Source organism: Gymnodraco acuticeps, unplaced genomic scaffold (assembly GCF_902827175.1).
Source record: "Gymnodraco acuticeps unplaced genomic scaffold, fGymAcu1.1, whole genome shotgun sequence".
Taxonomy (NCBI): domain Eukaryota; kingdom Metazoa; phylum Chordata; class Actinopteri; order Perciformes; family Bathydraconidae; genus Gymnodraco; species Gymnodraco acuticeps.
The window spans coordinates 1,002,888-1,018,479 of record NW_022990398.1 but is presented as its reverse complement, the minus strand read 5'-3'; positions in this window follow the sequence as shown (position 1 = coordinate 1,018,479).

Below are 15,592 nucleotides of genomic sequence, written 5' to 3'. Positions count from 1 at the left end.
TGGGGTCGTTATATATTACATATTACTTTTTTTAAAAAAAGTAATATATTACACTACTTCGTTACTATCTACATAAAGTAACTCGTTACTTTACTCGCCGAGCACGTACGAACTGCGCATGCGTGAGTGGCAATAACTTTCCTTACCAGCAGATGGCGGTAGTGTGTATTTGTCATTCAAAACAGGCAACAACCGGAAGACAGAGAAGAAGAACAGATTACGTGATATAAACAAAAAAGCATGTGTTCTTTGCAGGTGTTTGTTGAGGTTTGACGTGATGTTTACTGCAGTGGATAACAGCTTCTGGCCTGGACACAGTTTGCACCTCACCGTCACATTCCTGTCTATTCTTCAGACGAACTCAAAATAATGGGCATACCTCCACCCCTCGAGAGTTATCGCTGACTCAGACATGTTTATGCAGCACTGCACGTGGAGATGTGGACGCGGAAATCGCGCAGATTACGTACATATAAACCTACAAAGTACTGATATAGTACATTTAAAAATAATTATTTTTTTGTAGTTGTATATTGCAATAATAACGTATGGTTGTCACAAAATCCCACGGCACACCCGGACTTGCCTCACTGCACACCAGTGTGCCGCGGCACACCGTTTGGGAACCACTGATCTAATGTTATGCCTATCTTTTGATTATATGTGGTAAAAAATCCCATCTAAATAGTCTTAATAAAATATAAGTATTCAAGGGTGTAAAATCCCCTAGTCCTTGACAAGACAAGATACAACATTTAGACAACACATAAACCTCGGTGGAACACTGGCTCTGTTTATAGTCTTCCCCTGAAAGCACCTTTGAGTGCAGTGGTGCCATAAACAATGACCATTATTTGAACGCTAAGAAAGGATGGCATGGAAAAAGCAATGTCTCTCAGTGGTTTTGGGCACTTGGCTCATTTATCAATTTATTTCAGTATGGAAGAAAGCCCTGGGGAGAAGAATGTTTTAAAAATCCATGATTAATGAAACATTAATCATTAATTTTGTAGAGGAACAGGAAGAGTTGTCACTCTCTATTTGGGCCCATTAGAAGTTGGATGGAAGGAGGAGACAGGCAAAGGGAATAAGGGCGGCAGATCGTGTGGTGGAAGAGGATGATTTGGGGGTGGATGTCAAGGAATAAGAGGAGGGAGGGGGAACAGCAAATGAACATGATGAGGAAAGCTCTTGTATTCAGAAGATGTTGACATAGCCAGAATGCTTCAGTGTAGGCCTTTATTCTAAGCCCGATGGGCAGTAATATTGAGGGCATAAAGGGAAACAAAAGAGTCAGCTTTACTTGTGCAACACAAACGATGATACTTAAAGAATAGTTTATGTTTGTACAGTTAGAAGGAAAATACTAATAATACTAATATTAATGTGTTAATCGATTAACTTAACCCTTAGATCAGTGGTTCCCAAACGGTGTGCCGTGAGGCAAGTCCGGGTGTGCCGTGGGATTTTGTGACAACCATACGTTATTATTGCAATATACAACTACACAAAAATAATTATTTTTTAATTTACTATATCAGTACTTTGTAGGTTTATATGTACGTAATCTGCGCGATTTACAATCTCCACATGCAGTGCGGCATAAACATGGCTGAGTCAGCGATAACTTTCGAGGGCTGGAGGTATGCCCATTATTTTTGAGATCGTCCGAAGAATAGACAGGAATGTGACGGTGCGGTGCAAACTGTGTCCAGGCCAGAAGCTGTTATCCACTGCTGTAAACACCACGTCAAACCCAAGCGGCAAACTGTGGGGTAGAGCCGGGAAGCCAATACGGAAGTGCCACACACTGCAGTTCATATATTGGCCGATAGGCGATGGCTGCAGAAAGGAGCAATTTCCATAGACCCCCATGTTAAAATGCCCAATTTTACAGCAGAAAAAAACATGTTTCTACCCCTGGCTCCATACATTTTATTATCGATATAGTTAGATTCCACCTTCATGATTATGGATTTGTGAGTGAATTGTTTTCTAACGCGACCCTTTTATTTATATTAGGTCTTAAAGTTTGTGCATAAATTAGGGCGTGGTCACATTGAGTGACGGCTCTGTCAAGTGCCTGCCGCTGTTAGCTTCTTGTCTCTCTGCTACCTGCTCCGTGAAGCTACAGGGTCTCTGCCTGCTCAGCTCATCCAGGAAACACAACTTGTAGCCGGCCGTGGTTGTTTGTTCTTCATGCTTATATATCGGACTATTGTGACTCGCTCTGCGGTTAAAACAGACGGTGCATGAATGCGGTTTTGCGGTAAGTGAAATTCTAGTGCTTTATTTATGTGTTAATCATCATCATCATCATCATCTTTTATTTAAAGAGACTCTTGGTCCATTATTACAAAAAACATACAACACTCAAATATAAATTAAAAAAGGCAGTGATACCAATGTTTCCACAGAGGTGACTGGTATCGTACAGCACTGAAACACGGATTTGAAAGCAGCATAATGACAGAGTTATGAGAAACATTCAATCGACAGATGAATTTGTACATTCGATTTCTCAAAAGAGCATGGAACGTGTTGACTCGTGCATTACAGAACATTTCACTTGCACTGCACCACCTTGGTTTTCTAAGCAGTATACGCAAACAGTCATTATATGCAACCTGGAGCTTCTTGAGGCTTGCCTTCTTATACTTGACCCACAAGGGGGCAGTATAGAGAGGAGTGCAATAAGCTCTAAAGAGGTTCACCTTAACCTTATCTGAACCCCAAGAGAATTTTCTAGCCAACATGTTGGCTTGCATATATAAGACACGCCGCTGTCTATACATGTCATCATCATCAGCCATTTCATCTGTGATGATGTGTCCCAGATACTTAGTGTTACAGCAAACAGACAGCACCTGCCCTGACAGGTAGAATGTTGGAAAACAAAGGTTCTTATCCCCTTTTGCTCTGCAGATCATTACAGTGCTCTTCTTAGCATTGTATTTAACGTCAAATTTGACTCCGTAATCAGAACAAACATTTAGCAACTGTTGAAAACCAGCACTGCTAGGAGAAACAATAGCCAGATCATCGGCATACATAAGATGGTTTACAATCACATTACCAATCACACACCCTGTTTTACAGACACTTAAATCATCTGATAGATCATTCATATATATATTAAAAAGGCATGGTGAGAGGAGCCCCCCCTGGCGGACTCCATTACCAACACCAAATGGCGCAGAGACTGCATTCCCCCATTTGATCCGCATGCTCTGGTTGGCATACCAATAAGCCAGGATCCTAATTATACTGTTAGGCACACCCCTTTGTCTCAATTTTAAAAACAGTTTATGGTGGTTAACTCGGTCAAAAGCCTTAGAGGCATCAATGAAACCAATCAGAACAGTGGAATTCTGTCTTCTATATGTTTCTACCATTTCCTTCAAAGCATAGATGCATAGCTCAGTACCATGCTTAGCCTTGAAGCCAAACTGGTTATCTGAGGTACATAAATAGGAACATAGTCTATCTAACAAAATTATTTCCAAGACTTTGGATAACACACTGGCTAGAGCAATTGGTCTATAGTTATCCAAGCTCCCTACCTTGTCCGCTTTGTCCTTAATGACAGGCACCAAAGTAACAGTCAACATGGAGTCTGGCAACATACCATGAGTCATGAGGCCGGTAAAACAAATGGCAAGAAGAACTGCAACCTTCGGGCTTGCCAGTTTAAGGTGCTCTGCAGTGATTCGGTCAGAGCCGCATGCTTTATTATCAGCTAGCTGTGCAATTGCTCGATAAACCTCTTTAGCTGTAATTCCCACTGTGTCACTCTTCACAACATTACCAACTTTGTAGGGGTCACTTTTAACACAATTAAGTATATTAGAGTAATGTTGCCTCCACAACTCAGCTATGTTATCGGCTCCAGATACTCCCTCTATGGTACACGGTAATGACGTACTGGCCCTGTTCAGAGCTCTCACCTCCTTCCAGAAGCCAGTCACATCATTATGAAGCAGCTTTTCAGCCATAGAGTCCGCTCTCAATGTTTCTGTGTGTTTGTTGATATAACGAACTGCATATTTATATCTAGCATTTGTACGCTTTTTGAGATCCAGGACAGGCCCCTCTCTGGGCCTACCTGCCTGGACCCAGGCCCCAAAAGCATTCTTGGCTTCAGCATATTGATCAGCCACATGTTTATTCCACCCTGGCTTGACGTTGTGTCTCTTCCTAGAGTAGGTACAGCACGGTCTACTGGCCTCCCATACAGCTCCCACAATACAATCATACATGTTACAGAGGTCTTCACGGTGAGAGTTTTCATTACAACCCACATCAACACACAGAGTTGCCACTTTGGGTAGATATACATCACTCAATAGGACATCAGTTCTCCCATAGTACAACAGCCAATCCTCATTTGTGAGCTTGGACCAATCCACTTTAGTGTTACAGGCATTTTTAACCTCCTGAGACATCTCAGGGAGACTATCATAATCTAGTGACATTATAAAAGGAATGCGATCTGACATTGATGCCTCATACACAATCTCAATTGATCTTACAGTGTCATGGGCATTAGCAGTGCTTATGCAATGGTCAAGCCATGAAGTTGTATGCCAGGCCTCGCTTATATATGAATAGCTATCTGTAGGCAGAAGTATTTGGCTTGATAATATAAGATTGTTATCATCACAAAACTGTAGCATATGCTTAGCAAACAAGGACCTTTTGTCTGATATGTCAGCATTCATATCACCTACTACAAAAACACTGGTGGAATGATTATCAGCAATAAAATAATGTATAAAAGCAAGTCTGTTCAGGTATTCATCTTCATTATGCTGTGACTCATATGGTGTATATACATTGAGAATGCTAAACTCCTTGTTATTCATTTTGATCTGTACAGCAATACACCAGTCAACTTCAAGCCTGATGACATTAATGACAGTGTCCAGCTTTTTGTGCCACAGGATAGCCACGCCCCCTGCTATCCTTCCTCTCACTATTCCCAGAGATAGGTCCGTAGTGGACTCACCAGCCCCGTGAAAATTGTCATTAAGAGAGTTCAACTTTCCCAAGTCCTGCTTTGGTAAGAAAGTTTCTTGCAAGCATAAAATGTCACATTTTTTGTAGCAAGTTGTCCACCACTACACGTCGGATCCTATCAGCAGCGCTGTTGCCCAGGCGCAGCCCGCGACAGTTAAATGATCCAACCCGCATAACGTTTAGCTAAGCAGCTCAGCCGTAGCCCCATTCAGTACCCTCGCACCAGCAAAAGGTCTAGCTCTGCTAGCCCCTATCACTTCCGCTTTACGTGGTTCATAGTATCTTCTCACAACTGAGCCTTCAGGCCAGAGTTCTGGGTTAAACATCTCCGCAACTTCATTGCACTCAGCACACACTTTAAACGAGCTATATCTGCTGCTTGCAGTGTCAATACGGTGACAGTTAACATCACGGCCGAGTTGTTCAGTTAGATATTCGGACAGTGTCTCAGCATCAAGGTCTGGCGAGAATTTGGTAGCAAAAACACTCACCAACTTCGTACGGATCACTTTGATATTCCCTTGTGCAGCAGTGCCAACAATAGGCTTAATGATTTTAATCAGCTACGTAATGAATGGTAAGGCTTGGGTTAGCATGTAAGCTAGTCAGTGCTTGAATTGGAATGAAAAAGGTGCCAGTACTCTAAAATCAGCAACTTTTTCAAGTCAATTTTATATATACAGCCCACAAACAAGAATTTGGCTACTATAATGCTGGTGGGTTTGTCTCTTTACTACTGTATATTTTAGAAAGGTTCACTGTACTTAACATTTTTTATGATAGGCAGCGGATATGGCTAAAGCTCAGTAAGGTCAATATTAACTGAAAATATAGCAATCAAAGTCTAGATCTTCTGCTGAAGACACATGAAGCAGAGACCTTTCAGGTGAGAGCCCCTCTGGTGGTGTTCAACATTAATGACAAGGAAACAAAGCTCTGGTCAGAAGCATTTTTTATAAAAAGCTTTAACAAAATTAAGTATTTCTGTACATTTTGAATGCAATCTAACTTTCCAACTCAGAAAAAGAAAAACGAAAAAGTGCCAAAAGTCTTCTCACATGGCTGAGCTGCTTTGCAATATACTTCACCACTGAAGAATACAAATATGTATAAAGTAAACTATGATGCAATCTAACTTTCCAACTCAGAAAAATGATAAAGAGCATGAACAAAGAACATGTAAAAACAAATGCAAAATTTGCACAATCTAAAATGAGAAACTGTAACTGCAAGTAACAAAGTCTGAGCCATGGTAAAGAGTTACATTGAACACCAAGCTGATCAGATAACTCCCTGGTTGGTCTGAAGTCCTTCTATCTCCAGGATCTGTACAAATCGGCACATTATGCCAAAAGTCTTCTCACTGGGTGAGCTGCTTTGCAATATACTTCACATTGTTAGAAAAGGCTCCAGAAGGCCTTGGGGACATCAGTATCAGGGGCTGGACAGGCTCTTTCATCAGCACTTCTCCTTCCCTTTGCCAGCCAGGACCTCACATACTGTTCCGGATTGAACTGTCCTAGTGATGGTCCATTACATTTAATGAAAACCAGGCTGGACAGTCGGCTGACAGAGAGAGCATTCCTTTTTGCAGTAAGGATATCGTTCATGCAGCTGAATGCCCGCTCACACTCACTAGTGGAGACAGCGATGGTTCGGACTGCTTTCAGTAGAGGCTCCATGGCAGCAGGTGTACGGGATGCCCTGGTTTCCTTGTATTCGCGAAAGCCCTGAACAGTCTCTCTTCTGTCCACTTTCAGCACTTCGCACAAACGTAGCACCTCTACGTCCCCATACTGTACGTCTAACTCCTCTTCAGGCCAACTTCCAGGATGGATAACTTTCATGTCCTGGATTAGCTGATTGTCCCGGGCCTCCCGGCCATGTAATGGGATTTCTCTTGTGCTGACATGAGAGGAGGTTGTGGAAGTCATTCTGTGTCTCAGATTCTCTACCATACTGCGGAAAAACTGACCTGCATGAATCTGTACAAGCCTGCCATTCTCACGCAGGGCAACACCCTTGAAGGACTTCTCAGCTAGAGCTGTATGAACTGTAGTCATGTGTGGGCCAGGCATGGTGACCATGGATTCAAAAACTCGTATTTCTCGAGTTAAGAGCCTATCTGCTGTAGGCAGTGTCATCTCTCTTTTTTGGAGTTGCCGAGAGAGGTCGCTGAGCTCTGTGAGCGCATCGTACATCAGTCCCAGATTGCTGACAAACGTTGCAGATGTGAGCACATCATCCAGGCCCTTGTACTTTGCTCTGTCTCTGGAATCCCTGCTCGTGTCGTTTGCAGCATTTGTGAAGTGATCATGAAGCACTCGGTAGTTTTCCCAGACTGCTCTGACGCTCCTTTCACTTGAAGCCACCCAGCGGATGGACAAAACACGCCCTATCACCAGGAGACGCTGTCCGACTGCTTGCGCACACTGCGCTAACTGCCTCTGATTTTTGGGGGAGGCATGGAACAAGGAATAGAGTTTGTCAAAAAAGATCTGGAAATGATTGAGCCCTGATACCTCCTTGACCACATCCCCAACTGCCAGCTCTAGACGATGATTGGAGCAGTGCCACACAAACAGGCTTGGGAATTTACTACACAACTGGGTAGCAACGCCTGTTCTCTTCCCTAGCATGACTGAAGCCCCATCACATGCAAAATAAACGAAACACTGACCTAAAAAGTCCTCGTTAAAATCTCTTCCAAGACACTCCATTAACGCCTTTGTGATGTCATCAGCCGTTGTTCCATCCAACTCGATCAGCTCCCAAAAAAACGTTTCGGGCTCAGCATCAGCTAATGCTGAGCGTAGACACACAACAAGCACCGTTTTACCACTAATAGTGGTAGATTCATCGACCAAAACACAGAGTTTTCTTTGGTTTTCTGTAATGTCTTTTGCCATTTTTTTCTTCAGCTCATGAGCTATGTGGTCGATGATTTCGCCACAGGTTTTATTGGAGTGCAAAACCCTGCCCACGTTCAGCCATTCAGTTTCTGTACATTCAAATCAATTGGCATGTCTGTGAATGGCCGGCTATGTTTGCCAATTTGATATGCCGTTCGAAAAACTCTGATAGTGGTGTCTAATTCAGATTTATGCATAGACTGCACTTGATGTTGAATAGTTTCACGTGAAGCAGATGTAAGGATGTCAGCAGCTTTTACATGGGCTTGTGATTCTTTATGTTCTTTGATTTTTTTTCTCAGGCTAGCTTGTTGTTTGCCCTTGTCAACACCGAAATGAGACACTGCACACTCACCCCATTCAGTTGACAGTTTCAGTCCTTGTCCAGTGTGTATTCCCAAAGATTTGACATCTCTGCATATCCGACATCCTAGCTTCTTATCTTTAAGAAGGAGCCATGCATTGGTCTTGCAAAAATATTGCACCTGGTCCGTTGTCCAGCAGTCAGGTGCATCGCTTTGCCCGGTGTTGGTGGTGGCAGTTGCGCCAGCAGCAGCTAACGTTAGAGGCTCTGGAGGAGGCGGCGGAGCTAGTGCTAATGCTAATGCACTAGAACTTGGAGCAGGAGGATCAACCAAAGAAAGCTCCCCATCAGACACAATTTCCAACACAGGCACAGCATTCTCTGTATTTGAAGTTTCTTCCGGCGACAACTGCTGTCTTTTTGCACTTTTATTAATCCACGCTAACATTTTAGAAATGCTAATTTGTGACGTGACTTGCTTTCCTTCTCTCGGGGGCGTGCCTGCTCTGTTCTATCACTCTACATAGCCACCCACTGGGTGGGAGTTGCACTGCATAAACACAACACACGTGCATCTAGGTATGTAAATTGTAAAGCATTAAAACATGGTTTTACTAACAGTTTTCAGTATGTTGTTACTTCGGCATTATTATTATTATTATTTTGAAACGTGTATTACTATTAAATCACGGTAAAATAGGTTAATTTTTACATAGTCGTTTCCACCACAGTATTTACATGGAGAAGATAAGCCCCGCCCCCTCTCCAGCACGTTCTGTTTGAATGACAGGAGTAAACAGCTGACAGCCGCTGTGAAACTCCAGCGGTTAGAGCAGTGGTTCTCAAAGTGGGGGGCGCGCCCCCCCAGGGGGGTGCAGAGGCATGACAGGGGGGGTGCGAGAGACCAGGAGGAAAAATGGTTATTAAAAAAAAAAAAAATATTATAAAAAAAAAATAAAAATCATATTTTGAAAAATTATTGATTCGAAAATAATATGATACAGTACTATTACGTCTGGGTCTCTGTGTTTCATTAAAGCTCGGCTCTGTGTGTGTGTGTGTGTGTGTGTGTGTGTGTGTGTGTGTGTGTGTGTGTGTGTGTGTGTGTGTGTGTGTGTGTGTGTGTGTGTGTGTGGTGTGTGTGTGTGTGTGTGTGTGTGTGTGTGTGTGTGTGTGTGTGTGTGTGTGTGTGTGTGTGTGTGTGTGTGTGTGTGGGTGTGTGTGTGTGTGTGTGTGGAACGAGCCATTTTGTGTGCGTGCGTGAGCGAGAGAGAGAGATAGCGCACCGGTACCGGAGATCGTTGATGTTAGCTTCTGGTGCTAGCGAGCTATGCTAACGGATATAATGAGTTTTTTTAACAACAAAGTGGAGGAGAGTCCTCTCCTGTCAGACTGAGAGTCTCAGTGAGCTAAAGGACTCTCAGTGTTATCTCAGTGGGTCTCAAACGTGTTGGTCACCATTAATGTAAACAATTATTTCCGAGGCACACGTTTATATGATCATTATAGTTATAAAAAAATAAGAGAATACATGAAAAACAGCTATGAAATACTATATGACAGTAAAACAAGAATAAAGTTTAAAAGAGTGATTTATAAAATATCCATAAAGAAATAGTAAATCTGTTTACAATTCTGTTTCATCTGGGTGTTGAGAGATGTATCCATAGATCTCTTCATTTTGCTCTCAAAGTGCACCAGATTGATGCTTTCAACTTCAATATTTAAAAATCTTCCCGGGGGAGCATGCCCCCGGACCCCCCTATGTGAGGTCCACACACCACCTATAAAAATAGCACTTTACCCCTGCTTACACCTATATGGCGAGACTTGATATCGAGCCTTCATTGTAACAGTCGCGGGTACATAGTGTATGTGCGTGGGGAGTGTTGCAGTAGAAAATTCCACTGTAGCGACCGGTACATTAATGGGAAACCCTAAATGTTTGAGCACGCTCTATGAAAGGTCAAGCTACCCCACAGCACCCCCAAAAGAAATCTCTGGCGCCGCCACTGAGCCTGACTATTTGTGTTGGGGGGGCCCGACTTTTTTTTTTCTCCAAAGGGGGGGCCTGACCGAAAAAGTTTGAGAACCACTGGGTTAGAGCGATGAGAATGTCCGTTCGGCACCTCATGACGCATCTACTGAGTACCGGGCGGCTGTATATATATATATATATATGGATGTATAATAAGAACGGCGGGAGAGTGTTGAGTACTGGCACGGTGCATGAGTACCGGAGTACCGCCAGCATGCCGGTACTGAGCAAGAAGTGCCGGTACTCCATGGGTCAGAACCAGAAGTGCCGGTACTGCGTACCGGTGAGTACCGGCCCAATTCCAGCACTGGTGGTAGCTACATCGGTGCTAACGATTGTAATCGTAGCCTCCAAGTTAAAATCATAGACTGTATATATAAAGGTTACAACGAAATAGACAAGTGTTAAGTGAGATAATACTGTTGAACAAACGGCTTCTGTTTGAGGTTGATAAAATAAGGTTACATCCTTGTAACTTAGAGATATTTTATTATGTAGGTAGAACTGTATGCATCTAAGGTTAATTTAAATTGGCTATGCTCAAGTATGTAGACAAGCTAATGTCGAAGTAGTGTATGTGAAATCAACCTCACAATAAGATGTGTGTATATTACAATTATTAATGTCATATTTCAAGATGATTACTTAGACGTCACAGTCATCTGAAGAAAGAACCCAAACCTTGTTGTTTTTATTAATTGTATTACCAAATGGGTATCAAATAAACAGTAAGCATTGGTAACACAACTTCCAAAGTTACAGTAAAATAAAAAGGCCCCTGACTCGGACAATACACAATCCAACATGTTCAACAGAAGATAATCAGTTATATTGTTTGTACACATGGTACTTGTTGGAGATTTGGAGGGATAACTGGTCCGCTTTTCAAATCTCCGCGCGTTCCTATGAAGCTGGTTATAATACAGGAAGGAATCCATATCTACAAAGTAACCGTTAACAATAATCTACTTTAATGGCAATATGACAATGCAATACAATCATTACAATACAACATGATATATTACAGTTATATTGCAATGCTTAAGGAGTAATGCCGGCTTACTCCTGCTCTAGTCCGCATACTGCAGAGCTACTTTCACCCGAGGGCAGCATGTGAAGAAGAGGCCGAACGCCAGGGATCCACCGGAGATATACCAGAGTAAGAAGGAGGGGTTTGGTGTTAGGTCAGCTGGTCATCTTTTCAGGTCATCTCATTGGGAGACGCAACGCAGCAGGAAACCAAACAGGCTCACTTTACAACAAAAGGTCTCAAGGCCTGCATACCTACACCTCCCCCACAGAGCCATAAAACCCTGTTTACTCCAACCAGCCCAGAATGTTTATAGCCATTTGTAGTCCTTACATTTATGAAAGGATAAAACAGAGAAATCAATATAAAACACAAACACAGGTATTGTTTGAACAGTATTCACTTAACTGCTACTATTGATAAGCACCAGAGAAACCCAAGAGACCTCTCTTAACCTCACAAACACTGCAGCTAGATCTAAGTTGAATGCAAATCAGGACATGCTCTCCCCTTCCCCCATCTTCCTTTGTCCTCAAAAACACATGTCAACAGGCCCCAAATGCAGCTCACAGTTTTACCCAAATTATTCTCATTTTAAGCTTATCCATAGTTTGCTAACATGAATAAATACAAATATAACTCTACAAATCCCCCTTTTTATCTCCTTCTCCAGAGATAAACTTAGACAAGGCATTTTGAAATATACCCACGGTCATTCTTTTCTACTGTGTCCGTAAATCCATCCGAAGCTGGTATTCAGAGTACTTGAAACCTTCATGGAGACCGAACACCACTTTCCATGGCAGTGAAGGAACCATGAGGGGGTAGCTGAGTGCTAGAATCATCAGCCCCCCCCCCCCCGAGGAATAGCCCACAAGGACAGCTAATAGGGAGGGGGAGATGCAGCTTTCCCTTCACGGGTAGAACTGATCAGAGCAAAGTAGACTCCTCTGCTGCGCCGTCCCGGCTTGCCGTGTCTTTGTCCACCCAATCCGCTGACAGCAGCTTCTGGGCTGCCTGCTAGAGAGATGTCTTCCTCCTCCTCGTCCTCCGGCCCGCTGATGGCGGCTTCCGGGTCGATGCTGTAGAGATGTCTCCAGGGTCCTCCTTCTCCGGCCCGCTGATGATGCCTCCCGGGTCGTCTGCTGTAAGGATGTCTCCAGGGTCCTGCTCCTCCAGTCTGCTGCTTCCGAGTAGTCCACGTCTGCCAGGGCCACGTCCGTCCTGATGTCGTCCCCTGGTCCTAGCAGGTGGTTTCCCCGCCGCACACTGGCTCCCGTGGTACGAGCTGTCCCCCTTTTCTCCCAGGCAGACGGCATAAGAGGTCCGCTGGGTCACTCGGTCGGGGTCGGAGAGCCTGGGGTTGAGCCACTTTGTCCTCGTGCTTCTCGGGTCCCCCTTTTGGCGCCAGTGACCTGTGTGGAGAAATCTGATACAACTCCCTCAAGCCTACGCTCAGCTGTTTTGACCCACTTGGAGCCTGTTGGTGAGGTGTCTTGAAACAACAGCCGTCTGTGAACAGGTTTTCCAAATTAATTGTAGACCTCCTATCTGCCAGTACAGCTTCAGAATCTTAATACTTGGATTGTGCCAACTAAATAAGAACCTCAACATCTTTAGGTAAACTAAATAACATATTTCAATAGCTCTGAATTTCTGACAAGCATCTGTGTTTATTTTTAAATGAAATCCTATTTAAAATCTAAATATAATATGAACTACTAATGTTTCTGGTAAAGAAACACACTAATGTTATGGATTCAAAAACAACCAAAATCACGATGCTAACAAAGTGAATGATTTCCTGGTGATACTGCTTCTACCTGTCAGTGCTTAGATATTATCACGCTGAAAAAATGAATACAGAATTCCAACAAACTGTCATCAAATGTCTTTCTATTCTAAATTTAGATGAAATGTATATCCCTATAATGACCTAAACAATAAAGTATATGGCTCTTACTTCTTTACCAGGCTAGTTACATGATGTTGTCTAAATTAAATTCTGTCTCAATACCCTACTATGTTTTAGCTTTAACTGTAATATGTTCTTTCTATATTTCAAACCTCAGTTACTCTAATGTCTGTTAAAATATTACAAAATTGTTTCATTATCACAGGTCAACTTCTTCGGTTTCACAGTAGCCCCTTGGCCACTGCTTCTTTGTTACCTGTTATAATTCAAATCAATATTTAGAAACATCTCAACATTCATCAAACAGTATCTTATCCCCAGATATGGAGCAGGTTAATTACATTCAATGCTCAATCCTTAAAAGAAAAATTTAAATTGTGAATTTTACAGCCATGTTGACATTTATACATTATACTCACTCCCCCCTTTTACACATGAAATCATGTGTAACAAAAGCCTGTAATGGGAGGGGAACAAAAACTGTCAGGTAATTGGTTAGGAACATAACGAACATTATTATCATTATTTCCACAGTGAACACTTCAGTGAAAATAAGTGTTCCTCTCCGTCCTTCAGGCCTAAAAGAAACAGAATCTTCAGCTTTTACATTTGCAAACCGCCAACTCATGTGAGAGGAAAATATCACATGTGCGGTTTCCCCTTTTTGTGGAATTTTTAGGAAACCTCTCGTTTCCCTTGGAGCTCCAAAATAATATGTTAGTCCAAAAACATGCTTGGTTAGTTATTGTTTTAGAATCATGCAGTTACACTGATCACATGCCGGCATACATTCACACTCACACTGTCTGGTCGTCATGTCAAGTTTGGTCAGGTTCACCCCAGAGTCAGTCATCCACAGTGCCTTGTCAAGTTACACTGTCGGTCAGGGTCAAAGGTCAGTTGGTCTCCGTCTTTTTTGGCCATGTGTCGTGCTCTGCAGAGACTTTGACATTTCAGCATAGGCCAGTATCCTTTGTCTACAAAAAAATGTCACGATTTCAACTATAATTTTCAAGATGATTCTCACTTGTCATTGGGACTTCCGCCTCCCACTTTTCCTGAAACTTGGTACAAAACTCACTTCCTTCGAGTACCACTACTAATTAAAATGTCTAATGATCTATTTCAGAAACTTTTGTACAATAACTATTATCTTGAGTCAAAACATTACTAGGATCTGTGTCGCTCTGCATTTCATAGCTCATTATACTCATTTATCTTTAATTCTGGTCTACTTAAAAAACGATGTTAAACTCTTTAGCAGTGTGTGGAACCTTGGGTGTCCGAACATGCAACAATTACTCCCTCCTTTATCAAGGATTTAAAACCGAAGTCTGGTAATAACTATGCCACAATGGTGAAATCAACACTTTAGATTGGAATTCAATATGTGGCTTGGCACTAGCCATTAATACAAACAAAGATTTGTCCTATAGAGTGGTTCCTAAAACTATCCTTTTAATGGTGATCAATATTGTAACCAATGAGATCACTACTTTATTCACACGTGAATAAAAATGTCTTAAAGAATGAATTGTTAACATGATGAAAATATTGAAGAATATGGTTATACTCTGTCAGTGTGTTTTAGGATGATTATCATTTTACTTTAATAGTTTCCTCTTTACTGCTATTTTTAATTTACCAAATGATTAATAAATCTTTCTGTCTTTATGAAGTTAATTCAAGTTATTTAAATGTGCGTTTCGTGAATAAGTGTGTTTATGTGTAACTCACTCATTCCCGTTCTCCTTTCCTCCTCCCCTGGTTTTCTCAAGCCGTGACCCCGGCCTCCTCACTTCTAATCGACCATGCCAACTCCTCTGATTCTGTCTTCTCTTCAGTCCATCAGCTGTTGAATCCATCCGCTGTAACTTTTGTAGGCAGCCATTGGCCCAGTCACATCTGCAGCCCCATCATGCCACTGTTGTTGCACTCCTCCTTTACAGTCTCTCTGCTGTTTTTATGGAGGGCGGATTCTGCTCTCATGTCTATTGTGCCAAATCTCGCGGCGCAGTTTGGAACTTCATGTCCTGTTTGAGGGACCGATGAGAGTATCTCTCTGTATGTCAGCATGCTGGTTTGGTTCTGGATGCCACAGGTGGAGATAGTTCTGGCTGCAGTCTTGATGTAGTCTTGTTGTTGTTGTTGGTTCAGCTCTGGTTCTCTGTCTGTACGATGGAGAAGGAGGAGTCTCCTGTTGGGTTAGGTCTCGTTGTCTGCTTGGAGGGTCGGGATCAAAGCCTTTCTAACTCAGAGGGGGAGTCCAGGTCCCGGTACACATTACCTATAAGAAGTCTAGCACACTGATGTTAAATAAATCCAACCCTTTCCACTCTGTCTCTTTCTAATCATACTATCTGTCTTAGTTGTT